General features: G+C 36.3%; 1 long non-coding RNA gene across 1 annotated transcript in view; it reads left to right on the top strand.

Annotated features, from left to right (window-relative positions):
- LOC106034906 (uncharacterized) overlaps positions 1-11,167 on the top strand; it is a 32,644-nt gene extending 21,477 nt beyond the window's left edge. The window contains exon 3 of the long non-coding RNA XR_001206402.3: positions 10,812-11,167. This is a non-coding gene — a long non-coding RNA (uncharacterized lncRNA). The remainder of the gene's footprint in view (positions 1-10,811) is intronic.
- Positions 11,168-17,210: the final 6,043 nt, after the last annotated feature.

The following is a 17,210-nucleotide window of genomic DNA, read 5'->3' as shown; positions in this document are numbered from 1 at the left end:
AAATAGACACAGCATATCTTTAAGTGCCATAAAAATGACATGACTGCAGGTAAATCATACGAATAATTACAACCAGGAGTCAGGTTTTCCAATCACTCTCTGTACACTTTGAATTGCTAGGCCTTCTGGTGACTAATTTGCCACTTTTTGCAGAGAAATTAAAGAACAGATTTGCTGTGATGGCCAAGCCATAAGGTAACAGTGAATAAACAGTAAAAATACTCAGATATTACACTTCCAAGAAAATGAGTTTATCTTTATTCTTACTTCTCACAAATATGATAATGTGAGTACAGTGTCAAGACAATGAATATTTATTTCTTGAACCAAGATACATTTGTGATATGAAAATAATTTTGTGAAACAAATAATCCTTATTTCAAGCAGAAGTGAAAGAAGTTTATAAAAACCTTACCCATTCAGAGAAAATAAGAAACTGAATGATTTAGATAAAAACTTCATACAATCAGATTGGTTAATTCTCAAAGGAATGTTCCAAGCACAGAATCATTCCAAGAACAGAATCAGTGAGCAAAATCAAGTTAATACTCTTTGCATGATATGCAATTGATTTTTTTGACATTTTAGATAAAAATTCCATTCTGAAAAAAAAAAAAACGATTTTATTGAAATTGTTCTTTGTCAGTTTAAAATAATAATAATAATAAAAAATCATAAAAAAATAAACAGAGAAAAATAACATAACATTTTCCCCCTTTTAGCAAGTAGTTTGGTTAGCTTTTGAAGTGGGAAAATTCTGAAAATCTCTGAATATAATTTTAACTACATGTAATTTGTTTAAAGAGAAATTTTTCAATGCCTGACCTCTGAACCAACTCTACTTTTCAACAAAATGTCTGTGTACAAAAATAATAAAATTTGCACTAAAGAGGTTACTTATCATTGAAAAAGAGAGGAAAACATTTTCTGTAAGTAATAAGTTGCTCTTACAGATAGATTATCCAGCACAAGACTTTACTGAAGACAGTATCTCTTACACCCTCCAATTATTTAATTTTATATTTTGGATTTCTGATCTAAAATTCTTCTTTATATACATATGCAATGTGTGTATGTGTACATGCGTATAAATTGGATGAATAATCCTGAGACGAACTCCAACAGACAAGGAAACTTGATATGACAATATTGGCTAACCTCTTCTTTCTCCTCTTTTGGCTTGTTTTATTTCTGATTAACACAATTATTTCCCCACTGACTTTAATTATTTTTGATTTTCTGTTTTCTAACAATTTTAGTAAGACCTGAATTCTACAACAATCCATGACTGTAATGGAATGTGCCAGGATATCCTCTTGTAAAGGATATTGTAAAATAGAAGGCTTGGACTATTTGGGAGGAGGCTTTTTTTTTTGCACCTTCTCCATTTCTGCTGAAAATTACTGTTGTGAAATGTAGCTGAACCCATACTTTGAAGTGTCAAAGGGAGAAGATGCATGTTTATATTTCAGAACTGAGTCGCAGCTTGGCCAAGAAACCCAGAAACACGTCCCACCATTGTTGATTTTCTGTCCCTTTGAATGTGATCTTCCTCTAGACACGTTCACAGCCTCAGTTGTGAGCAAATCCATTTGAAAATGCCAGGGGACAAAAAAGAACAACAACAACAAAAAGCTTTCCATTTTAAATACATTTGTTTGGTCATTGTTACTTGTGGAAAATGGGTTATAAACTAATGTTAGTGATTCATAATGCATTCAGACATTCAGTTTATATAAACATGCAAAATCTGGAGGGTAACCCAGCGATTGTCAGCCTTGAAATCTGGCGAGAATTCACTTGCTGGGTCTAGCTTCCAACCACATTTGTGTCAGGCCCTCAGCTTCTGAATGAAATCAGAATGAGTTGCCAAAAACAACAGAAAGAGATAACTAGATGTTTTTCAGCCTCAGGAAAGAAAAATGTAGTTCAGATGGGTACATCCTGAAATTTGGACCACGCTTCAGATCTGTTATTTTATATGGACTCTGCCTACCTGAGAGACATGAAGGATTCAGATTATTTCTTATATTTGCCAAAATAGTGCTAATATCAGGTCATCGAACATGAACAATTTAAAATAAGCCTCACTGAATCTTGGCCTAAACAGGAAAGAGAAAAATCTGTAAAACCTGCAAGGCTAGCAATAAAGCAGACTGCAGTTACTCTAGCAGAATAGTAACACTGATACTATACTAAGCACAAAGGTTATGGAACTCCTCAGGCTTCCAGAATTTATTCACTACATCCACCTATTCACTTTATTTTCATACATTAAATGCTAGCTTCTGGAGGCAGGGACCTTCTTTCCTCATACAGATTTTCAGTTCCTAATGCAGTGGAGTTCTGCTTCTCAGCCAAATCCCATGTTAGTTCAAGAGATCAAATACTCATGGACAATGTAATGAGTGAAGGAAGACGGGCTTCCCAGCCTCTTCCTTTCTTTTTTTTTTTTTTTTTTCACAGAGTTGCAACAGAACATCCAATGGCTTTAACTAGGATGAGGAGATACCAAGACAGCAATTAAGTTCCCTTTAGTTTGAAGCAGCATTTTAAACACCATTTAAGAAAATTAAAATAAAAATAAAAAATAAAATAAAAAAAATAAAAAATAAAAAAGAGAGAGAGAGAAAAAAAAGGAACAAGTAAGGAATAAAGTAACAGCAATTTTAGTCCAAACATTTGCAATTCTGCCCATTTACAGCCATATCTGTGCCAGTTTCTTTCCATGTAAAATAATGTTATGCAATGTGCTTGGCTTGGGTCAAAGGCTAAAACAAAATAGGAGGGGCTTGGGCCTTTCTGAGAGTGTGTTCATTTGAAAAGGTATTTATTCAGTATATTAAATCAGTTTTCCCACTCAGGATGTTTTTGTTCTCAGTGTTCCTCTCACTTAACCGATTTGGAATTGATGCCTGATCTTGTGAGTCTCTTGCAGCTTGCCTTCAGTCTTCTCCTTAAGGAAATTATGCATGGAAATTCCTTTTTACGAGCTTTTACTGAAACCACAAGTCTGTATCTGAAATATATACTACTGCAAAATTTTGCCCAAAGCTTTGTCTTGGCTATATAAAGAAATTATAGGTGTGGACTAATTTTTGAATTAGCAAGAAAACTGCTTTTATGTGCATATGAGAAATGCCTTTGAAACATCTTGCCAAAGGCTTTTTTGTCTTCTGGTTGTTATAAGAAAACATGGTTGCCCAAAAGAAAAAAAAAAAATTGATCATGGTTCCACCTTAATCAGATTCACAATCATGTCCTAATGCAATTTGTCCTAATCCATTTGTAAGGAAGACAACCATTTATGATTTGGAAAGACATGTGGGAATAAATGTGGCTATATGGAAATCCCCTGAGTCCTTTATGTACTATATTTTACCAGTTCATATAAAAAAAGACTAATTATATTTTAGAGAAGAAGGATTATAGATGCCTTATATAGATGCATTATAGACGCTATGTATATTCTAATACAAAAACCTTCTACCTGGGTGTCCTACAATCAAACTGTGCTCGGTTTGCAATAGTACGGTGCATTTTATATCTCTGTGGCTGGTTTTAGAATAACGATGCCATGCTTAACACATTTTAACACTGAACACACATGACTGAAAATGCTTCTATGCTTGTTTTGTCTGGTAAAAGAATGCATTCTGCTTAGTATGGCAGCAAATTGTCCTTGCAGCAAAACAGATAATTACTTGATGCCCACAGAATAAATTAAGTAATATTTGTGTAAACATCTGTAGATTCATCCATACACAAAACCCTATATCATTATATCATTAAAGTGACATGCAGCAGAGAATGAAGAGAGAGTTCAGTGCATGCAGGAATCTGCTTAGACACAACTGTCCTACCCTGCACTCTGGGAAGTGAAGAGTGGAAGAGGAAAGGGCAAAAGAAAATGCTTCAGAAAAGCTTTGGCTTTTTACATGAGTTGTCCCGTTGGAATTGTGTGAATAAAGTTAACCATAAGTGTTTTGAGAACTAGGGGCCTAAAATAATACAGCAGAGTTCCAAATGTAAAATGGACTAGGTTTATTTTGCACTGAAATTCTTTCATGTGCTATTCCCTTCCATACACACACATTAAAATATTATAAATGTTATTGTTAGGAAAAAATTTGCTGTAAACATTACTGACTCTAATGAATGGCATAAAACTGGGACAGGTCAGCAGTATAAATAATCAGAGTCTTTCTATTTACCCATTTGTAATAATTACAAGATCACGTAACTAATGAAATCATAATTATCCACATTTCATCATTTGTTTTTAACTTGGAAAGCTTGGGACGGAACGATTTTTCTTTTGCAAGCATGCATCTGTGGATGATCATTTGTTCTTCATCTGCTGAAAACTGAGGTCCTAATTCAGAGTTTATCATCTGCCCTATCCTTCTTATCATGTGTTTGGTTTCATGTACTGGTAAAGCTGTTGTTGATGAAGAAACAATAGTTTTATTGGGTTTACCCAATAAAGGATATTTTTGGGGTGTTTGCCTGATGAAGTATAGAGCTTCCCTGAAGTCAAAGTCTTTTCTATCCTACAATCCTGTATAAAACAAAATTGGTCCTTTTCCAAACTGGAGCAAAACCTAAAACAGTGGAGTTGTCTCTGAATGAAAATTCCATTATCTGTTCAAAACACATTGATCTTATTTTGTGCAGATATAAGCTACATCAAAACAAAATGAAGAGCTGTTGAAAATTAAAAAAAAAAAGAATTGCAAAATACCAAAGCAATATTTCAATATCAAATTTCTATATTTTTTTAATAAATGCAACTTTGCAAAGCACCTCAGTTTATAAAAATATGCATATTCTGAAAAAAAGTCCTTAAAATGTCTTAAATTATCTTTAAAATTTATATAAAATTAAGTAATGTTTCATAGAAAGCTAGAATGTTATTATTTTTCTTTCATTTCTAATTATTTGCTTTTGAACAGGCAGCAGTGCAACATCCCTATTTGTTCTACTGATTCTCTGTGTAGTGCACCATATGAATGTAAAAGAATTGTTTTACCTCTTGAAACGCTATAGTCACTATCAGGGAGAATTCTGGTATTCAGAAAACTTCGTACCTTGACAGCACCACTGACAATCAAAGTTTCTGAATAATTCAGGGGGATGGGAAGGAGTGCATTATAAGAGCAAATTTACTAGTGTCTTCTAACAAGTCCCAAGATTAAAGGCCTTCCGATGCATTAACAAAACCTGAAGTAGTTAAGAATAACTGAGTGAAGTTTAGTTTCGGAGAAAATACAAAGTTTTCAACATATATAGCGATGAATGGAAAGTGAGAGACACTACATTTTTGTGTTGGTGTACTGCATGAGTACATCTCCAAACTCAAATCCTAAATAATGTAGGAACGAAACATTGCTTCAACTAATGGATTGCAAGTTACTATATGCATACACAGAATGGAACTGTAATAAAATCATAGAATGGCCTGGGTTGAAAAGGACCTTAAAGATCATCTAGTTTCAACCCCCCTGATATGGGCAGGGTTGCCAACCACTAGAGCAGGCTGCCCAGAGCCACATCCAGCCCGTTCTCCTTTTATTTTTATTATTTGCTTTTTGTCATTGTTGTTATATCAGATCTTGCTGTTATTTGAGTACCATTCCTCCCCACGTACTTGGTTTCAATGCACAGCATATATTTCTTATTCACATAGCACATAACATGTAGGCCTGCATCATTGTCCTAGACAATACCACTGGGCAAGTTTTGCAGAGTAAAAGAATATTAGAACTAATATAGAACTGATAGGTGGTGAGCTGATATGAAAAATACATATGAAAATAAACATACACAAAACATTTTGGAGAGGACAGTTGTCAAAGAATGGACATTCAACACTTTCTGAAATTTTGCTTTCTTTATGCTGGATGTCCAAAAATAAAGGTACCCAAAACTTACTTTTATTATTTTTTTAATTTAATTTTAGATCTATTAAATCTGAAATTTGCAGTTTTTGCAAGTTCAGCATGCTCAATATGCAACTTTGAGTACCTTTAACAAGACAAGACTGATTTTTCTATTGGGAAGATTAATTTCTCATTGCTGTTGTATAAGTACAGGCCTGTTTTCCTTTGTAATAAATAAACCTGAAGTCAGCACACATAACCACCAGTATAATACGTGCATGTTGTGAAACATGTATTGACTCAAATCTGTTTAATGGTTTTCCACTGAAAATTCAACATCTGCCAACACCACACAAATCTTGATAACTGATGTCATCATGAACCCATTAAGCCTTGGTTTTTAACATGTTAGGAAAACAAAGGGTTTATGGAAGACTGCTAACAGAGGGCTAAATCCTGGAGCCCTTATTCAACAGTAGAAATTGTTCCTTAAGTAAGGTGCAAGTTAAGAGCATCTTAAGCTTAGCATAATGTAAGCAAGCTCTTGTTCCACATTAAATTTAATTAGCCAAATCATTCATGAAAATGACACCATACAACATGAAACCTGTCACCACAAATCACCTATGTTTGTGCCTTTCGTCACTGAGGCTGATTTGGGAATGCATGTCCTGCCACACCAGCTACCAGCTTTGATGTGTCACAGCTGTGATACTGAAGCAAGGAAAAACAATTTAAATAAAGGGGGAGCTCTATAGGAGTTAGGCATTTCCCCCGGAGGATCTAAAACTTCTCAGCAGAGGCCATTCAGAGATACATATTGAATAAAAAGGTCCTCATACTAAAATCTCATAACATGCCTGCAGGATCTCTACAGCTGCAGCTGGGGGAAAAGCTGTGCAGTGCTGAAACAGTAAGGAGCATCCATCCAGATAAAGGAGGAATCCCATGTTATCTCTAACATCCACACACCTGCAAAACTGATAATGCCTTCCCAGCAGTTCGTTTCCTGGGCACATAAGTAGTTAATCAAAGTTACAACACAAGACCTGTGGGGGAGGGAGAGTCATTTAATTAATGTGCCAGATTTCCTTGCCAAAGCTTTTGCCAAGATTAGGTTCAGATTGTAAAGAAACTTCCAAGAGAAGGGTAATTCTCAACACCTGCGGGCACTTTTATTAGCTGCTTGCATAGAATAGGAAACCTTATGTTAAAGTATTTGTCTCTGCTCCATCAAACTGACCTCCCATGCTTTTATCTGTCCATAACCATAAGCAGATTTTAAAGCAGGCTGCAGAAAAGATTGCTAATGAGCAAGTGCTCTGTGGCAAATCCACTTGAATAAAAGTAACCTGTGGATAGAAGCATCACAAAGCTGTTCAAAAGGGACAACATCAAAATACTCTGTCAAGGATCAGTTCAAGTGCTCAGAGTAGGAAGAAAGTAAGAAAGATCAGTGGCATCTTTAACACACCCAGAAAAGGCATTTACCTAATGCAGTGTTATGCTAGATACAGGTCTGGGCTACCAGGGCAGAATCTTGCCCTTGTTAAGGTAAATAGTAAATATCAAAATTTCCCTTGAACCTCTACATTTCCCCCTACCTGGAAAAAAAATATATTTTTTTTTTATTCAGACGCAGTTGATTCTACAACCCTGTGCAAAATGAGGTTCAAAAGTTGAATGCATAGCCACAATGCTTTTAAGCAAACAAAACCTCTGCAAACACCTGTTATGTTTAGAAACAGATTACAATAAATCTAGAAAATGATTACATTTTGGTACTGCACAGTGTAACTTCACATTAAAAGAAACTAAAGTTAATTTAAGATTTATATATATTTTGTTGTGAAGTAATACGTTTGTATCTGAAATGAACAGTTACAACTGACTAGCAGAGTCTTATGGAGTTGTTACTTACCCTTCCAACAGCATGCACTTTTAGCATACTTATACACAAACACATGGAACTCAATTTCTGCAACCATTTGTGCCCATGGACCTGGAATTCTCAAATGTTCATTGGCCACTCTTATTGTTTTTATTCATTGAAATTACATTTTTTCTGGGATTCAGAAAACTATCTTTCTTCTTACTAAAATAACAGTAAAGAGACACTGTTTTCCATTCTTCTTGTGATAATGAAATAAAAATAACGAGTAATTTCCAATAAAACTAACAGCCACCCCCAGCTTTTCAAAGTACAGTATGAGTCTTCAGTTTGTTTGTTTGTTTGTTTTTCCAATAAGCGTTCTTGACAATTCACCCTGGGTTTTAGTGGTGTTATTGTTCTGGTTGCATATTCTTTTTCCTGTCTCAGGTATACAAGAATCGTTTTAAATAAAATGTTAATGAGAACTCACTGCTTAGAAATTTCAGGTCAGATTCCTCCTTCTTCACTCATGCTAACTCATTCTGCAAAAACGTAAGTCACTTGAATGAGTGATGGTGATAATGACTAAATGACCAGGAATTTGAGGAGAGCTGCAATGTCTGCTCAATGAAGCCGCAATGAAAAAATTCAACTGATCTGTCCTTCAATTTTTCCCAGTAAACACCACAAAAACAGTGAATCACACATTATTAATTGATAACCCTTTACATCGGGTAAGTTATGGCACCTATCACTTAGTGTGTTGGCAATGTTGCATGCTGTAAAGCACTACATGAGGTAATGAGAACAGACCTGTGATAGAGCCCTGCCACTTGCCATCATTTGCAGAGGAACTGAAGAATTGTTGGATACTGGTGTCATGCCCCTAAAATTCTGGGGACAAGGCCCTCCCATGGCATTTCTGAGAAGAAATACTGCAGCTGATCTAAAAGTGCACATACCAAAGCAACTCCTGAGCAAATATATTAGTCAATTCAGAACCGATGTTGTTTCTTAGTTTTCAGAAAGCTGAATATAATATGAATCATAGCTAACTTTGCACACTTCATACACTGTGGATCTATAACCATTATTAGTTTTGACAAAGTTGATCACTAAAAAAAGCGCATGAGTTAGGATATACCTAAGGATATTCAATTATACCCAAGAAGGTATAATTGCTGCTAAAGCTTTTATGTTATAGTTCCTAATTTTCTGAGTCACAAGAAAAAGAGCAATCTGGCACTTTCTGTTTACTGGTTCTCTGCACTCCAAATTGAAGGTGATGGCCTTCTCCTGTTATGTTACAGCTTACAGTCTGTATAAACCTATCTCTAGGAATTTACTTTGAAAATTCTTCTGAGTATATATTTTTGAAGAGCTATCCTTTAAAGGAACATACAGCATTTAACACACCATTTTTCTGTACAGAAAAAATCACATCCAGCTACGCAGATATCCCTCCTAGGTAGCATTGCTGATACAGGTTGGTTTGGGTGACTATTCGACTTGCTACAAACAGTGGAGTAAGAAATACTGCAGACCTCTGCCAAACGTAACACACTTTCATATTCTGTGGAATTTGCTCAGGCCCCAGCCCTACAGACATTCATGTAACTGAGTTTTACACCTGACTAGTTCCGCCAGTTGAGAGATGTTTAGTCATGCGTATCATGTTAAATGTGAAAAGACAACATAATGTTGATGAGCAAATAACAAACATGTTGCAGCACACAAGAAAAAGCAAACACCCAAGCCTGCCATAATAGCTTCATCAAAGCAAATTTGGCAAAAAGCACCATGGAGGCTGACTGCAATTTTTCCACTATAAGCCTGACCTGTAACTCATTAACCTACCACTAAAACAGCATTCACCTCTTGTTCAGTTCTTCAAAGCACTCAAAGGAAAAAGAAACCGGAATGCATTTTTATTCCTCTCCCCTGGAAAAAAGGCAAGGCATGCCACATTTGTAAAATTTCATAAACACTAGAATAAGACTATAAAAGAACCTATTACTGGCCTACTGAATATATTCATACTGCACTCAGAATGACTTTAGTGATTTTTTTCCCACATTAACACCATTAGACTGTAACTCTTCTTTGATGTTGCATTGCTCTCAGATAAAAATAAACAAACTCTTCTGTTACACCAAAATTGCAAAGGTCCCAAGACCAATGATAAAACTGCTTCTTGTTTATTTCCCTGGGTACTTGCCACCTGCCCCATGGCTAACACTGTACTCCATAACGCTTGTATTTCCACAAAGCCCACAATGCCACCAAAATGACTTCTAAATCTTTTCCTAGAATCTGAGGTCATGAATGACTATTAGTTTAGGAACTATTAAGGGGAGCCATTTGACCAAATACTAACACTGTTTTCTTTTTCACAGGATCGTGCAGAATTTAAGACAACCTATAACAGAGGGCACCATGGTTGTTTTTATATAGGTTTATCAGAGTGTGCCTAATGGAAGATAGGTCCATAAATAAAACATCAAGCATCAAGCTTTTTTTTTTAATCTGTTATTATCCTCATTAAGACAAGATTAGATCACGCAAAAGGTCACAGTCTGAGAAAGACTGCAAAACATTAGAGTCAACCCCTTTAATTGGAGTTAAATCATTACTTCCCAAATTTTGTCAGGATTTGGAATTTCCTTGGAAATTTCCAAGCAGCTGCATGAAGAAGTTTACTCCAGCTTCTCACAACAATCACATGTTGAAGAATTTTAAGAGTTTTTTATTCCTTTAAGTATGCTTAAACCTGCCAACAGGAGCACTGCAACCTCTAGATAAAGGAGCATGGGTCCTTGCTATACTGGAAAGATCATTTTTTACTTTTGTTGATAAATCTTAATTTTTCCTACTTTGAATCCCCCTATCTCACTGTTGACTTTTATATTAAGGTCAGTAACACCCAAATTTTAAAGTTGCATGCAGACTAACCAACCGCTTACCTTTCTCCTGCTCTGAAAATCATCTACCTCATTAATATATCACCAAACTCAGATTTCCAGACAGTACTTCAGTGTTTTCTGTTTTTATTTCAGACCAGAGATGACATCACTTGTCTTAAAGCTCACCTGGTTTAAAGAACGAAGATATGACTTCCTGAAGTTCTAGGCCATATTGTACAAGTCAGTTTGGAGACTGAAAATACTATGGAGCTTTTTGGGAAGAAACTTTTTTTTTTTTTTTTTTTGCTTCTGCTACCCAAGCAATGCAATTAATAAAGATATGCATAACTCTTACAAGTGACTGTTCTTCAGAATTGATGCCAAAAGTGAACCCTATTGTAATTTCTGTTCTTAAGCTGCGTAGCAAATGCTGGTCAGCCCAGTGCTCACAGACAGGTGAATTCCAGTACTAGATGAATAGTAAGAGCAAGCTCTCAATTCCTGCAGGATTCTCTCTGCTGCCAAGCCTGATTCTATAAAACATGACGTTCAAATGGAGAGTGGGCCTAATCCTATTCTGAGTTACACATGCATCATTTCAAAGCCTTGTGCTTTGGCACTAGCCACATTGAGGCAGATACTGTCTTTTGCTTACTATGCCTCCTCTTCACATACTTCTTTTCTCTCTGAGATGCAGTTGTACAACATCCCTTTGAGAAAGCACTAGTCTGAGAGAACATATTCCTGCTTGCTCCAGTAAAGCACAACCATAGAGACATTACAAACAGGATTATTTCTTTTTGTCTTTCCTATTCTGAGAAATATTGGCTTACCATGGGTTAAAAGTCTGCTGTTAAGCACTGGCCATTTTAAGGTGTATTCTTCTCCCCTGCTGATTTGCCCTCTGACCTCTTGGGGGCCAGGGCAGTTGCAGACTTCATTTTTACTCTATTTCCTGGTCTCTCTCCTGGCTGTGCACTCAATGTTTCCACAGCAGATTAATGACAGCTAATAATATCTGATATATCTGGACATTGCCACATAATGAGTTGCAGTCCCACCGGGTGCCCGAAGTGTCACTACTAACAAATTCACCAGAGCTGCACGTAATTAGCATGTAAAGGGAGTGATCATGCAGTAAATCTGGAGGGGAAGATGGATAGCCCATGAGGAAAAAATATAAGGAAAAAAAATACTGTTCTTAACACTCATTGGTAAATGTATGTTTCTTGGCATGAATATTTTCTTGATAACAAACTGTGAACAGGTTACCTTTACAGTAACATTATTCCTTCCATGGCTGATAGGCAGAATTTCATTATGCCACTGCTAATGTTACAATATTTCTGCAAAATGTCACCATATGTAAATTAGAAGAGGTTAGGGTTTCCATTTTAGTTTTCTTTTGAGATGCACTGTCCCTTCCTGCTCTGGTTTTTAATTCTCCCTTCAACTACTTTACAGACATGCTAACATTGACCCAACCCTTGCAAAATAAAATTGGCACTGGAGGATCTTCTTTTTCAAATAGCACAGCCAAATAAGAATGAAGAAACTCAACACATGACAGAGAGCAAACATAGAAGAGTAGAACTTAGTTCCATTGATGAGATTGTATCCAAAGTACAATCTTCCCTGTCACATCAGCAAATACCCAACAAAGAAAAATGGGAAGCATACACAGTTTAAGTTACCTGATCTTAACACACATCTCCATCTCCACCTTGTGACCACCTAGCTGCCCATCATACACTAAGTACTGCCTGCAGACTGGACACATGCAGGCAAAAAGGCCTTCCCAGGAGAAAGAGGACAAGGAGCAGATGAATTGTCCTGATGGGCTGACTTCAGCCTGAAGAATCCTAAATGATGCAGCTCTAATCTAGTTTAAGTCATTCAAACCTTCCCATAGAATCCATTGACCGCCAGTGCTTAAGGCTTTGTTTTGTTTTAAAGTTTATTAGTTTTATTTGGGTTTATTTTGGCTTTTAGGTTTATTTGGGCAGTTGGCCAAAAAAATAGCTATTTCACAATACAAGTATTTTCAATCTATTTTTTACTGAACAGAGAGGTCTTTGGTCCTGAAGGCTTCAGCCTTTAAGTTGTTCTTGTGCATAACGTACTTCTGCTGTCATATGACAGGAGGGGAAAAAAAAGGAAGCCTCACTTAAAAAAAAAAAAATCCCATCAGTATAAAATATTTCTGTAACTCATATTTTTCCTGTGATAATTACTCGGAAACACGAAAGATCATAATGGCTTATTCTAATCTGTAACTTTCTGCAGAAAGAGATCTTGGCCATGAGAACCTCATGATCTGCAGGATAAGCAAACATGAGCTGACCTAAAACCATCTTCATATCAAAGGCAGAAGTTGTGAAGAAATCAAGTACCAGCCCTGGTTTGTGATGCTGATGAGCACTATCAATGAACCCATGCACTGCAAAGAGTGTGAAGGGTTGTTCAAGAGTGCAGGGAAGTGCAGGGAAATATCCTGGAAATAATAGTAGCTGCTGCTGTCCAGTACTACATTCCTGTTCCTGCCAGCATTAAGCAGCTAAGTGCACAAATCCCTAAGTTAGCTCATAAGCTGTGAAGTTTCTGACTTTGCAACTCACACCAAATTTCACCATGGTTAATGTTCTTTGGAATAATCACCTTTTGGAGTGCTTTAGCTTTTATCCCTTTTCTAAAGCTGAAGTTTCCAAACTGCATGCTGCACAGAAAAGTATAAACCCTGGAGGCTTGAAAAAAGCCCAGTTAATTAAGAAGTTAGAATTTATTAAAAAAAAAAATCTCAAGTTTTGAACCTTAGAAAGGACAGTGCTACTGGATGTTTTGTTGTTGTTTTTTAGTTAAAAAAAAAAATAATCTTTAAGCTTTCTGACAAACAACTACTTTAATTTTGAATCCTTTGTTCTATCACCCTGTCTGTAATCCATAATGGTAACTCCCAGCACAATTATGCATTTCAAGATTCACCTTCCTCACATCATCTCCTTGTATATAAAAAGGCTCAAATGAAAAAAATACCAAAGAAGGCGTGTATTGTTTTTCTTGTTTTTAATGAAAGAACGAACCTCACAGACTATCCAGTTCCCACAGGGGCCTTTTTTTATGCAATCTTAATGATAATTAACTGACAGTGATTGATGTCCAGTACTGAGGTAATAGAAGATATAACTATCCTCTTCTATCCAATTCACTTTTCTTACGAGTTCTTGTTTATTTCAGAATAACATCAAATAAGTTATTTGTACAATTTGAATTTTGCATTTAAAGTTCATCTAAAACACATTTGCTGAACTGCTTTGCCACCTTATTGACTGGGATTTCATAGCCTCAAATTTAATTCTGTGTTATGTTTACAGAAGGCAGCTACTTTTACATTAGAGACTAAAGAAAGCACTCACATACATTTAAATACATTTTGTGGCTAGAAGTATTTCTACTGGAATATGGGCCCAAAATTTTTGAATATGTCCACGCGGAATTTTGTTGAAGAGAACATGGCTCTTTTTTAGCTTAATTTCAAAAGACTGTTATCACTGTAGACATCTTAGCGGTTTTGGTTTTTTTATTTGTTTGTTTTGGTTTTTGGTTTTTGTATGTTTGTTTTATATGAGTAATTAACATTTACAAAATCTATTATAAAATCACCATTGCTGAAAAATTCCCAGAGTTTCACAATTTTGATCTTGTAAAAATCTCACAGCATCTCATATATTGTAAAGAATGACTACATGACATAAGTACATTTTATGTTTTATCCTTCAAATCCACTGTTTTAAATAATTGTTTCCATTATGCTAGTTGTGTCAGCTTTAAAATTTTGTATATATATCAACTATTTTAAAAGCTTTTTGAAGAGGTCTCTTACTTTACTGGGAAAATGGTCCAATTTGAAATGTATGTTACACAGAACACCTCATGTTTTAAATTTCTTCATCTGACAGGTGAATTCTCTCTAGTATTTTATTCACTTGTTACATTTAAATGATATTATTTTAACTGCTTTTCTGAAAGACTCTCTCTCATTTATTGGTTAAAAGAAAAATAAGGTCTTTTTAGACATGCAGCATTCCCTTAACAGTTTCATTGCCCTTTCAGCTTGTCATCATATACAACAAAATGTACACAAAATGCATTCCTTGGGAGTTGGAGCTTATCACAGAGCAGTAGTTTCAAAGTGAGTCTTTTATGCCATTTGGCACCCTGAGGATGTGAAGTGACACCCCTGATCTCTCAGGAGACATATCACTGATTTCTTAAAGGTCTCAGTGATAAAGAAATTACTCAGTTATTGTATTTTGTAAATTCTAGCTCCCTTCTCCCCTCCAAGACAGAAGTTGTTGTAAATCTGCATCTGCCAGGGCATCAAGGCATGTTCAGTTTTTGCCTACCTTTATGCCCTCCTTGACAAGAGTAACAAATCAAGTTCAAACATCCTGCACAGAAGGGTCCTTCACTGAGTCAGACACTGCTAAACCCAGACCACTGGACAAGACTTCCATGGAGGTCTATCAACAAGTCTCAATCATCTGTACAGGTTATTGCTCAGGGACAAGGGACACTTCTTTCAGCCCAGGGGCTTCCTGCTGTCACTGAAGCATTCTTTTCCAATGCAATCAGTGGTCATTTGACACATGGGAGACCTCCAGGATTATGGACAATAAACCTTCCCCATTATGAGAAGAACAACTAATGGACATGAATCATGTATTTTCAAGCAGTAGAGACAATGGGCAATACATAAATACCTCCTCACTTAAATGATTTTTGAAGAATGCTTTCAATAAAATAGGTTGGAAAATGTCAGTCTGTGCACACAAGAGTATACCTTTGCCTCACACAGAAGTGATATGGTCCCACTGCTTCAAAGACAACTACATATGGAAAAAACAGTTGCGGGAAAACCAAATATGATTTGTTGTTGTTCTCCTCAACTGAGGTAACAAAACAGAACCAAACAATTTTGTGTGAAAAGAAGCCTTCCAACTGACCTGACTCTAAACACTTCCTTCTCAAGTACTGAGACCAAAGCAAAGGAAACAACTGTACTCAAGTCACAATGTAGGAGCAGGGAGAGGCATTTTACCCTTCACCCTACTGACTGGCGCTTGGATGCAAAAACATCCTCTAGTGAATCCTGTTGAATTGAATGCCCCCTGCCCTCCTTAGGAAAGGATCCTGGCCATCAAGGAATTGCATATTTCAGTCTCTGGCCCAAATTCAGCTGCCTTTTTTTTTTTTTAATCTAATGAGAAACAAAACTAACAGAGGCTGGGGGACTTCACATTAAAGTTCAAAACCCAACAGGTAAAGGTAGGAAAAGAACTGAGCTCTGTCAAGTCCTAACCTCTGTGTAGCTGCTCTCTGTGCTGCCTAGGTATTCTTTTTTTTTTTAATTATTATTTTTTTAATGTTGAAAACTTAAGTCCACAGAGTGAGGAAAAAAGAAAGGGAAGGGTCTTAATCTCATTGTGTCTCGTGTATTGCTAATTTAGAAGAATGCATCCAAAGTAGAAGTAGGCACCTCAGTACAATGAAACTAACAGAATCTGCATGCACTGAAGAATGATGCAAAAGGATAGCTGTAAATTATATTTTTCAGTCCATAGTTTCTGACCACCATGCCTGAAATTTTGGAACAAGTCTTCTTTCCAAGCTCCTATTGCATGTGCCTGCTGTGCAGGCAATGGAAAAACATCCTACCAGCTACTGATAACCTGGAGGAGACCAAGAACTCTGCCTCTGTTTTGACTCCAGGGTTCAGTTTGAGGAGCTGAGGTTTTACAGATGAAAAGCAGCAGAGATGTTCATTTCTGTTTTTTCTCAAGTACATGTAGTTGAAGGAACAACACACGAGCATCATTGCACTACCTCTGGAAAATTTATCTTCAAAACAGTAGTATTTTGCTAAAAAATAATTTTAGATATGACTGGAAAAGTTCTCTCTTATCTGAAGTAGGATGCTAACAGAATGATATGAGTGTCTGCTCCAATTAATGAGAATGGAGTTTGTTTCTTGGGAAAGGTCCATCTCCCTTTGCCCCACGGAGTCTCAGCAAGGATCTAATGCAGCTTGAAGGCTATTAGCAGGCAGGCAAACAGCCTCTTCCCAAAGCAGACAAAAAACAGTTAAAAGCACAGCTAGTGTCATGACTCCCTATATCCAATTCTATTCTTTCTGGGCATACTGCTTGCTAAAACAATACCTAGTTAGGTCCAGATATTCAGGCATCCCTGTTATGCCCACTCATACAAACACCCATAAATTCTGAGCCAATGTTACTTTGCCAATACCTTATATAGGGAAACTAGAAAAATGGAAAACAGCCCCTGTGAAACTTGGTGATTCATCTAAACAAGTTTCGCTTCAGAAAAGACAAATTTGTACCAGTCTGCAGCCCAATTACCTCAGACAAATCTGCCATGATTTGTAATTATATTATTATTTTAAATTAATCCATCCATGAATTACAGTTGTCTTTTTGTTTATTGACTTGTTTAGACTGGTCTAAAAAAATGAGCAAAGCTTTCAGCCATTTA

The sequence above is a fragment of the Anser cygnoides genome, chromosome 2 (assembly GCF_040182565.1).
Source record: "Anser cygnoides isolate HZ-2024a breed goose chromosome 2, Taihu_goose_T2T_genome, whole genome shotgun sequence".
NCBI classification, from domain to species: domain Eukaryota; kingdom Metazoa; phylum Chordata; class Aves; order Anseriformes; family Anatidae; genus Anser; species Anser cygnoides.
Note: the sequence above shows the minus strand (reverse complement) of the source record. Positions and strands in the feature narration are given on the sequence as shown.